At 41.6% G+C, this 12,004-nt stretch overlaps 1 long non-coding RNA gene across 1 annotated transcript in view; it reads right to left on the reverse strand.

The window, feature by feature from the left end:
- Positions 1 to 8,575: 8,575 nt before the first annotated feature.
- LOC106005877 overlaps positions 8,576 to 12,004 on the reverse strand; it is a 73,482-nt gene continuing 70,053 nt past the window's right edge. Inside the window, exon 4 of the long non-coding RNA XR_006606846.1 lies at positions 8,576 to 11,064. This is a non-coding gene — a long non-coding RNA (uncharacterized LOC106005877). The remainder of the gene's footprint in view (positions 11,065 to 12,004) is intronic.

The raw sequence follows: 12,004 nt of genomic DNA on the forward strand, positions 1-12,004 counted from the left end.
GTGGAGGCTAAACAGTATGTTACTGAGCAATGAATAAAACCAAGAAATCAAGGAGGAAATTAAAAAATACAGGTAGACAGGGGTGCTGGGTGGCTCAGTGGATTAAAGCCTCAACCTTCGGCTCAGGTCATGATCGCAGGGTCCTGGGATCCAGCATAGAGCATCCGGTTCTCTGCTCAGTAGAGAGCCTGCTTCCCTTCCTCTCTCTCTGCCTGCCTCTCTGCCTACTTGTGATCTCTGTCTGTCAAATAAATAAATAAAATCTTAAAAATAAATTAAAAATAAGAAATACAGGGAGACAAATGAAAATGAAACAAATGAGATGGCCCCAAAATATTTGGGACACAACAAAAGCAGTTCTATGATAGAAGTTTAAAACAATCAGGCCTACCTCAAGGAACAAGGAAAATCTCAAATAAACCACCTAACCTTACACTCAAAAGTTAGAAAAATAAATTCCAGAACAAGTAAAAAGAAGAAAATAAAAATTAGAACAGAAATAAATGAAATAGGGACTATAAAAATGGAAAAGTAAATGAAACCAGAGATGGAATTTTGACACAATGAAATTGATAAACCCTAAATCAGACTCATCAGGAAAAAAAAAAGAGGTTTCAAAATCAGACATGAAGGGGAAATAACAGCTGATACCACAGAAATACAAAAAGCCATAAAAAGGGATCATAGGGGAAGGGAGGGAAAAATAAAACTAGACAAAACCAGAGAGAGAGACAAACCATAAGAGACTCAATCTCAGGAAACAAACTGAGGGTTGCTGGAGGGGAGGGAGGTGGGAAGGATGAGGCGGCGGGGGGGGGGCGGTGGACACTGGGGAGGGCATGTGCTATGGTGAACCCTGATGAATCACACACCTGTACCCCTGAAACAAATAATACATTATAAGTTAATTTTAAAAACGTTATAAAGAGAATATTATGAAAAATTGTATGGCAACAAATTGGACAACCTAGAAGAAATGAATAAATTTCTAGAAACATATAATCTTCCAAAATTGAATCAGGAAAAGACAAAATTTGAATAGATGGATTCCTAGTAATGAAATTGGTCAGTAATGAAAAAACTCCCAACAAACTGAAGTCCAGGACTAGATAGGTTCGCAAGTGAGTTCTACCAAGCTTTTAAAGAATTAATACCTATTTTTCCTCAAACTATTCCAAAAAATAGAGGAAGGAAAATTTCCACATTCATTCTATGAGGCCAACATTACTCTGATACCGAAACCAGACAAAGACATTATAAAAAAAGAGAACTACAGGCCATTATCCTGACAAATATGGATGTAAAAATCCTCAACTAAATCTTAGCAAACCATATTCAACAATACATTAAAAGGAACATTTACCATAATCCAATTCCACCATGATCAAACTCCAGTATTAATTCCAGGAATGCAAGGGAGGGTCGATATTCATAAAATATGATACATCACATTAACAAAAGAAAGGATAAAAATTATATGATAACCTCAACAGATGAAGAAAAAGCATTTCACAAAATACATCTTTTTGTGATAAAAACTCAACAGAGTGGGTTTAGTGGGATCATATTTCAACATAATAAAAGTCAAATGTGGAAAACCCACAGTTACCATTATACTCAATGATAAACTGAGAGTTTTTTCCTCTAAGATCAGGAATAAGACAAAGATGTCCAGTCTATTCAACATAGAACTGAAAGTCCCACCTGCAGCACTCAGGAGAAACAAGTCATCCAAACTGGTAAACAAGAAGCAAAATTGTCACTGTTTGCAGATGACATGAAACCATGCATAGAAAACCCTAAAGACGCTACCAAAAAAACCATTATAGCTGATAAATAGCTCAGTAAAGTTGCAGGATACAAAATTAGTATGCAGAAATCTATAGCATTTCTGTACACTAATAATGAAGTAATCAAGAAATTAAGAAAAGAATCCCATTTTCAATTCCGGCAGAGAATAAAAATCCTAGGAATAAACTTAATAACTAAGGTGGTAAAAAAAAAAAAAATGTCCTCTGAAAACTATAAAACACTGATGAAAGAAATTGAATACAACGCAAGTAAATGAAGAGCTATTCCATACTTGTGGATTGGAAGAATATTATTTTCTTTTAAAGATTTTATTTATTTATTTAACAGAGAGAGATCACAAGCAGGCAGCGAGGCAGGCAGAGAGAGAGGAGGAAGCAGGCTCTCTGCTGAGCAGAGAGCCCGATGCGGGGCTCGATCCCAGGACCCTGAGATCATGACCTGAGCCAAAGGCAGCAGCTTAACCCACTAAGCCACCCAGGCGCCCCTGGAAGAATATTATTAAAATATCCCTACTACCCAAAGCAATCTGCAGTCAGATTGCTTTGGGTATCAGGGACAGGAACAAGGTCAGACCCAATAAGGTGGAAAACGGACTCCAGCAGAAGAGGAAAACAAGCATGAGGATCATTTAATGAACAAGTGGTCTTAGCTTCTTTAAGTTATTTGGAGCTTGGGATGGTAGGAAAACACCATTACAAAAATTGCACTGACCTACTATCTCCTGGATGGACTCAAATACATTATGCTAAGTTAAAGAAGCCAGACACAAATGACTACATACTCTAGGATTCCACTTATAGGAAATGCAAAAAAAGTCTGTTTAACACACAAGAATATAGGTAAGAGGTTGCCTGGAGCTGGGGTACGGTGGTTATGGGGCTTAACAGGCATGAAAGATTTTATTAGGACAATGAAAATGTTCTAAAACTGGATTACAGTAATGGATGCACAACCCAGTAAAAAAGTTTTTACTTTTACAGAGAAGTCCTTGAGTTGCACACTTGAAATCGGTGAGTTTTATGGTATGTATACTTCAATAAAATCAAAATTGGGGCACCTGGGTGGCTTAGTCAGTTGGGCATCTGCCTTTGCCTCAGGTCATGATCTTAGGGTCCTGGGATCAAGCCCCAAGTCTGCTTCTCCCTCTCCCCCCCCCACCCCACTCATCCTCTCTCTCTCAAATAAATAATAGCTTTAAAAATAAATATAAAATCAAAATTAACTCTGGCAGCGAAATAAAAAGGAACAAATGAATCTTTGGATAAGCAACATCCAGGAATAGCCACCTGGAGAGTTGCAATGTCAAGTAAAAGGCAGGTGGCAGGGAGCAATTGAGATTAAAGCTTGTTTATCAGGTTCCGGCTGGGAGGAGAAGGACTAGGAGGACTATTTTGAGCACTGGTCCTTAAGTCAGAGTTCACCTCTTGGGGCACAGCGCTCTCTCTCCCGAGTCTGCTCCTATAAGCCCAAACTGCAGATACCATGTCCTGCCAATAGCGCCCTGAATCCACTTCGCAGGCTTCTCTCTGCTGAGAAGCTCAAGGCCTCCCGCAGGCTGGTTACTGCACCCGCTGAAGGCAGGCAGAGACTACAGAAGCAATCAGGCTCCCGTTAACGCTGCGTGAACTAAGAAAGCCATCACTTTCTCTGGCGGACAAGGGAAAACGACCTGGTGGTCCTTTGTGGGAGTGATTAATGCCCAAATCACCCCTGGCATTGTCAACAAACTGCCTTCATGGTAATACATGATTTAGAAGATGACTTACATCTGAGTTGGCAATGAAATCATAATGCTCTTCTCCGGTTCCAAAATATTAATGGCATTGGTATCAAAGCTTCCAGAGCTTCCAGCCATTTTGAAGAGGGAGTCAAATGGAGGTTAACCTGAAAACAAAGTCGGTGTCAAGACAGAACAACCCTCAATTCTGAGGGAAACAATGGATGTGAACCCTGTGGGATTTCTCCTGGGACCCTTGGGCACTGGCCCTGCAACTGGCCAGTTCCAGAGAGCAAGGTTCCCGGCAAACTTAGCCCCCAAGAAGTTGCATGTACCTGTGGGTCTCCAGAAACACCAGGAATTCCATAGCTCCTAGCTCCGCACTGTTCTGCTCTTGCCTCAGAACTTAAAATTCCCTCCAGTTCATCCCAGGTAGTGGCTAAATGCCAGTATCTTTGAGGGGGGTAGGGACGGGAATGGGGTGGGGGGGACTAGAAGGGGCTTCATCCCTTGTCAACTCCTGAACTTCTTGAGTTGATTTTGCTGGTTCCAAGTGAATAACAAAGCTTCCAGGGATTTAAAAAAAAAATTTTTTTAATTAAAAAATTTTAAAAAAAAAGGGTTAAAGTGGGTTTCAGGTTTACTTGGCAAGGGAGAGAATGGTCAGAGTCAGGAGGCAGTTCTGGGAAGAGGTGATTGATTCCAGAGGGGAAAATAGAGAACAAATCCCGCAGACAGTTTGCCTCTCACTCTTGCTCTCAGTGGTTCAGTTCTGGAGTGCAGCCTCACCTGTCATGATCCCCAGGGGTCCCACGAGATCAGGAGCTTCAGCGGAGAGCAGGGATGAGGACAGCAGAAATACAGAGGTTTTGCAGCCTAAACCAGCCCAAACTGGTGAAGAAGGAAAATTATTAAACGTCCAGGAACCAGAACCAGTTCACATAGATTTTGTAACTTACATACACATTGTTTGAAGCACAGTGATTTTCTCACAGAAGCCATATACCCTTTAGAAGCTGTCTTTTACTAATACTTTTAGGTGTTGCACAAATGATTGTTGTTTGTAATTTTTTAACTTTGTAATTTAGATGTGCAGAAAAGTTGCTAAACTATACAGAAAGAACCCATATGCCCTTTGCTCAGATTTCCCTAATCATAACAGCTTCCATAGTGATAGTATCATTATCAGAAACTGGAAACCATCTCAGGCTATAGTACTATTAAATAACCTACACACCATATTCAGATGTTGCCAGTTTCCCCACTAAATGTCCTTCTTCTCTATACCAACAACAAGACAGAAGAAAGAGAAATTAAGGAGCCAATCCCATTTACAACTGCACCCCAAACCATAAGATACCTAGGAATAAACCTAACCAAAGAGGCACAGAATCTATACTCAGAAAACTATAAAGTACTCATGAAAGAAATTGAGGAAGACACAAAAAAATGGAAAAATGTTCCATGCTCATGGATTGGAAGAATAAATATTGTGAAAATGTCTATGCTACCTAAAGCAATCTACACATTTAATGCAATTCCTATCAAAGTACCATCCATCTTTTTCAAAGAAATGGAACAAATAATTCTAAAATTTATATGGAACCAGAAAAGACCTCGAATAGCCAAAGGGATATTGAAAAAGAAAGCCAAAGTTGGTGGCATCACAATTCCGGACTTCAAGCTCTATTACAAAGCTGTCATCATCAAGACAGCATGGTACTGCCACAAAAGCAGACACATAGATCAATGGAACAGAATAGAGAGCCCAGAAATAGACCCTCAACTCTATGGTCAACTAATCTTTGACAAAGCAGGAAAGAATGTCCAATGGAAAAAAGACAGCCTCTTCAATAAATGGTGTTGGGAAAATTGGACAGCCACATGCAGAAAAATGAAATTGGACCATTTCCTTACACCACACATAAAAATAGACTCAAAATGGATGAAGGACCTCAATGTGAGAAAGGAATCCATCAAAATCCTTGAGGAGAATACAGGCAGCAACCTCTTTGACCTCAGCCGCAGCAACATCTTCCTAGGAACATCGCCAAAGGCAAGGGAAGCCAGGGCAAAAATTAACTATTGGGACTTCATCAAGATCAAAAGCTTTTGCACAGCAAAGGAAACAGTTAACAAAATCAAAAGACAACTGACAGAATGGGAGAAGATATTTGCAAATGACATCAGATAAAGGACTAGTGTCCAAAATCTATAAAGAACTTAGCAAACTCAACACCCAAAGAACAAATAATCCAATCAAGAAATGGGCAGAGGACATGAACAGACATTTCTGCAAAGAAGACATCCAGATGGCCAACAGACACATGAAAAAGTGCTCCATATCACTCGGCATCAGGGAAATACAAATCAAAACCACAATGAGATATCACCTCACACCAGTCAGAATGGCTAAAATCAACAAGTCAGGAAATGACAGATGCTGGCAAGGATGCGGAGAAAGGGGAACCCTCCTACATTGTTGGTGGGAATGCAAGCTGGTGCAACCACTCTGGAGAACAGCATGGAGGTTCCTCAAAATGTTGAAAATAGAACTACCCTATGACCCAGCAATTGCACTACTGGGTATTTACCCTAAAGATACAAACGTAGTGATCCGAAGGGGCACGTGCACCCGAATGTTTATAGCAGCAATGTCCACAATAGCCAAACTATGGAAAGAACCTAGATGTCCATCAACAGATGAGTGGATAAAGAAGATGTGGTATATATACACAATGGAATACTATGCAGCCATCAAAAGAAACGAAATCTTGCCATTTGCGACAACATGGATGGAACTATAGCGTATCATGCTTAGCGAAATAAGTCAAGCAGAGAAAGACAACTATCATATGCTCTCCCTGATATGAGGAAGTGGTGATGCAACATGGGGGCTTAAGTGGGTAGGAGAAGAATCAATGAAACAAGATGGGATTGGGAGGGAGACAAACCATAAGTGACTCTTAATCTCACAAAACAAACTGAGGGTTGCTGGGGGGAGGGGTGTTGGGAGAAGGGGGGTGGTGTTATGGACATTGGGGAGGGTATGTGCTTTGATGAGTGCTGTGAAGTGTGTAAACCTGGTGATTCACAGACCTGTACCCCTGGGGATAAAAATATATGTTTATGAAAAATTAAAAATTAATAAAAAAATAAAAAATAAATAAATGTCCTTCTTCTTCCCCAGGTCCCACATTTGATTTGGTTGGCATGTCTCCATAGTCTTCCATTTATGACGGTGCCTTTTTTTTCTTCTTTCATTGCCCTTGAGACATGTGAAGAAGACTGGCCTGTTATTTTGTATAACGTCCTTCATTTTTAGTTTGCGTGGTGTTTTCTCATTACTAGAATGAGGCTATGCGTTTTTGCTAAGAATACCCCAGATGGAATGATGTTCCCATCTCATTGCATCGTAACAGGGGTACATGGTGTGGAGATGCCTTATCCCTCGTAACATTAATCTGTATCACGTGGTCAAGGTGAAGTCAGTTGGATTGTTCCACTGTAAAGTTACTTTTCCCTCTGAAAGATTTCGCTACTCTAAAGATAGTTATATTTTGCCTAAATTAGATAAACGATTTAAACACTACCTTTTGGAAAAGTACTTGAGACAAATCATAATGAAAGATGTATACAAATAAAGTTCTTTTGTGTCCTATCTCAATGAAAAGTCCTTACCATCTATACTATTCCCTGAGCCTGGAAGAAGTCTTGTTATTTCCTTGTAAAATCCAATCATCATAGTTTCTACCAAATCTCTCTTCGAATTATCCCTCAGCTGTGTCCTCACCACGTTTCATAATCCATCCCCCTAAATCCAAGTCTGGCTCCCCTCATATTCTATCTATGAACTAATTTCAGAATAAGCTTTAAAAAGCAAGTAAGGGGGCACCTGGGTGGCTCAGTAGTTAAGTGTCTGCCTTTGGCTCGGATCATGATCCCAGAGTCATGGGATCAAGCCCTGCATGGGGCTCCCTGCTCAGCAGGAAGTCTGCTTCTCCCTCTCCCACTCCCCCTGCTTGTGTACCCTCTCTCGCTGTGTCTCTCTCCGTCAAATAAGTAAATAAAATCCTAAAAAACAAACAAACAAAACAACAACAACAACAACAAAAAAGCTGGTAAGGTTGGGTCACCTCCCTCTTGGATCCTTCAGTGGCTTCCCACTGCCTTCAGGCAGAGGTGATCTGTGCAGCAAAGAATGGAATGAGCCCTGCAGTTGAACTGGTGATAAAATGATCCCCTGAGCAGCTGAACACGCTAATCTCCGTTACAAATCAGAATCAGCTGGGGAGCTTATTCAAAATACAAATTTGCAGGGGTCTGACTCCGAGAAGGATCTGCGCTGTAACAAGCTTTCCAGGTGATTCCAAGGTGGAGATCAGCTGAGGAATCAGTGGTTAACACCCCAAAATGCTGTTCGATCTGAAGGGGGACTTTTTTTCTCTAGTCTCCTAATTCATAATGCTATAATTCTCAACTTCTGTATAGCGGTTGCCATCCTGCTGTGAACCTTAATTTATTTAAAATTACATTAAATAAAAAATCAGCTAAATGAGAAGTCCTGGTATATTCTAAGTTCTGTGGAATTTGCATATATGATAAGGATGCTTTAATTTTTTTAAGCCAAGTGATCATTTTATTTTCTAAGACTCATTAAATTTAAGTCCCTCGTGGTATGGATACAACCTTTTGGGAATCATGACATGAAGTCTTACTGTCCTATTTTAAAGATCCCAACAACCGCCAGTATCCAGCACAGGCATTTGCCAAGCTCGGCTTCTCATCTTTTAAAATCCAGGCTGGGCACTGTGCCTGGTCAGGGAGTGCAAGAAATGTTACGTGTCATGTGGGCACCCAAAAGACAAATACAGTCAGTCCAGTGCTAAATATGTCGTTTTAGTCATTCCCAATATTTTCAAATCTAAATAAAAGTTAAGCAATTTCAAAAAAAAAAAAAAAAACACAACAACAACCCAGCGAGGAATTATTTATTTCAAGTTTATTATCTTTTAATAGGGGTCAAGACATTGCAGAACCCCTACGTCTGACTTATGTAAGCCTCAGAATAATTCCCCACAGTAACCCTTAGCCTCATTTTTAAGCAAAATACATAGGACACCAATGACATTTAAAGTTCAATTTAAACAGATGAAGTTGGCAGCCATTTTGTCTCCCAACAGAATAAAAGAAGTGGCATTTAATCAGACTCGTTACAGTCAACATACACCTCCTTCCACTCTGGGCTTACGTGTTTTGCAGTTAAATTTGCTGGAGAAATGCTGGGAGAGAGGAGATGGGGAGCAGGGGGTCCGTGAACTGGCCCATGGTGGGCTATAACTACCTGGTTCTCTAAGCTTCCCTGGCCTCAGTCAGACCATGTGTACTTCCTCTTCAGGCCAAGCATTGACTCCTTTGCCATGCCTTCCTTTGTTGGCTATGTCTGGGGACAAATGTATATATATTTTTTAACTCCCAAGAAACACTTGAACTGTAAAATATGGCAAAATCTTGATGAAACAATGGCTTTTCTGCTCTGATTAGTTAATGAGAAAACTATAGGTACTGAAATAGGTCTTTATCACAGACTGAGCGTATGCAAAACAGAGAGAAAAATGGAAAATGCATGACGTGGGAACATTCCATTCGACTATGTTTAACTATTTCCTCTTTAGTTTGGAGTACAAACTATAAATCCAAGAAGTGCCAAATTAGTGAGTCATAGAATCAACTGAGACAACTCATCAGGGGTTTCCCCAAATGCCAGTCTCATCCTGTGTGGCGTTTTCCATTTAGGAACACAGTAGCATTTTTATTAAAAGGTCAGTGATTGAGTCATTACCACAGTACCAGGCCACATTGCATTTTATCTCTTGGGAGTATGTATCTTGGAAGAATTCTGGGCCTTTTTCACAACAAAGCAAGACATCTCAGGGTAGAAACCGGATACAGATAAGAACCTTCCACGGAGCCAAGAGTGATGGTAAGCACCTAGATGAACCATTGGAGCTGAGGGTTGAATTGTGCCCTGAGGCTGCTGGCTCGTGGATGCACTTGGGTAAATGACTCTCAACTTCTGAAGCCACAGCTTCTTCAGCCACAGAATAAAACTATTATTTACCCCAAAGGACTAATACATCCCATATGGATTCAAGGAGGGAATGACTTGGCCGAGGGCAGCTCTTCTCCTCTAGCTGGTCTCTCACTTTTCTTCTAGGGACCAGTCCTTAATCACAGTGAAGCTCTGCTCCATGCCCTACACTGGTAACTCTGGAGTCTCAACAGGCTCATTGACCTGCCCCCTGCGGACAGCATTCTGTCATCTGCCACCAGGTTCCAGAGTGCTGGCCATTTGTCCTTACTCTCAAGCTCCAGGTAGTTCTCCCCAAATCTCTGAATTTCTTCAGTGGGCCTCTTGGAGATCTCTGGCTCCCCATAAACTTCCTGTGGGCTGTGGAGATCTGGGGGCTATACTGGGCCCATCTGTCATGACAACTTCTCCTTCAGGGATGTGCCATGGTCCATGTGCCAACCAGTGGATGTTACCAACCTCCCAGGGATCCAGAGGTTCAGGGCACAAAGCCCTTTGCTGTTGCCTCTACCAACTGACCTTGACTTTGGACATTGGCCCAAAGAGGGGTGGTTAGGACACCTGGGTCTCCCTGACTACGTTCCCTCATTTTCTCTCCTCATTCACACATGCCACCTACCCTCTGTCATACACTTACTTCTCTTTATCCCTGCCTTTTTTTTTTTTTTTTTAATGATCTGGTCCACAGGACAGCTCTTGACAGGTGCTAAAGAAATTCTCTCGCCACAAAGATTGACTTTCAAACAAATGATTTTCTGCAGAACCAGAAGTCCTCTTCTAGATGTCAAAGGCTGGACATTGAATCTTTCTCTTTGCATCCCTGCTCTGACACTCTTAATCTTCCTTCAACACAACCTAGATACTCCCAGTCAGAAAAGGCAAATCCGTATTTGAATGTCCGTATTTGAATATATTTCAAAGCACACACACATTTTTCAGAATGTCACATCTCTTCCTGTAAATTTCTCACTCTGCTTCACGTTTCCTCTCTCCTGATTAACAAGGCTAAAAAGATTCCCCCCAAAAGATTAGCTTAGACTGGGAACTTGAGGGATAACAGGGAAAGGGGACAGCTAAGGATGAAGCAACACAGGGACTTCTGGCTTTACCACATCAACTCTTGCCTTTCCGTCATGTGTATATCCTCAGACGACTCCATCAAAACCCGCCATCTCCTTTCCTTTAAATCCTTTTTCAGAAGATGATGTGTCCCCTGCTCTAAGAACTTGAGAACAGATTTTCAAAACTCTCCCAGCTACAGAAAGGTCTTTTGCTACCCCCAACGATTCATGATCAGCACTGAAAGAGGCTGTACATTCTCTGTCATGGTTCTATGAAATTCCTTTTGCAGACATTTTATTCCACTCCTCCCAGGGCCCGATGCTGTAGTCAGGAGGCATGTGGAGATGAGTAAGTCAGGGCATGCGTGGCTGGAATTTACAACCTAGTGAGGGCACAAGAGGAGACATGAACAAGTCCTTAATTAGCTGCAAAACAATGGAAAACAAAATGCAACAGAAGTGCTAAGAGTGGATCCTAAAGGCCAGTTCTCACATGTCATCTCATAGAAGCAATCCTGAGTCATGTGCTGGGAAATGCTCCATGACACTGACTTCTCATAATGACCATCAATAAAACCACTTTGAGCCAACCATCATGGTCCAAATCCATTGGCCGCTTCTTCTCATCATTCTCCTTCTCCTCTACCTCTTCCTCCTCCCATTCCTCCTCCTCTTCCTCCTTCCCCTCCTCCTCCTCCAAGGGTTTTATTTATTTATTTATTTGTTTGTTTGTCTCAGAGAGAGAGAGAGAGAGTGAAAACAAGCACAGCAGTAGCAGGCAAAGGGAGAAGCAGGCTTCCCACTGAGCAAGGAGCCAGATGTGGGACTAGATCCCAGGACCCTGGGATCATGACCTGAGCCGAAGGCAGATGATTAACTGACTGAACCACACAGGCGTTCCATGTCCATTGGCTTCTGATCAAGAGGAGGAGACTGAAGCACCAGCAAGGGCCTTAGGCTACCTGGCACTTCTCTACAGCAAGCTTTGTTAGCAGCTGGGTGGGAGACTCCAGTGGTTGGTATAGAAATCGGCAGCAGTTCTATGTGATGTTCTAACACACATGACTGTGTGTGTTAACACAGCTGACTGAGAACAGACATGTGCTTTGGAAACCAGATAAGTGGAAGGTAAGGTTGCTTTTGTGCCATGAAACTTGAGACTCTTTCTCCTCAGAATTTTTATCCAGATGGAAGGCAGAGAGAGGTCTACAAAGAAACAGAAGGGCACAATGAAACAAAGAGAGGTGGCAAGGGTTGGGTTCGCTCTGAAGGCGAGTAGGAAGAATACTCAAAACTGAAGACCATGGACATTCCTAAATACTG

This window comes from Mustela putorius, unplaced genomic scaffold (genome assembly GCF_011764305.1).
Source record: "Mustela putorius furo isolate JIRA1106 unplaced genomic scaffold, ASM1176430v1.1 tig00000450_pilon_pilon_pilon, whole genome shotgun sequence".
Classification (NCBI taxonomy): Eukaryota; Metazoa; Chordata; class Mammalia; order Carnivora; family Mustelidae; genus Mustela; species Mustela putorius.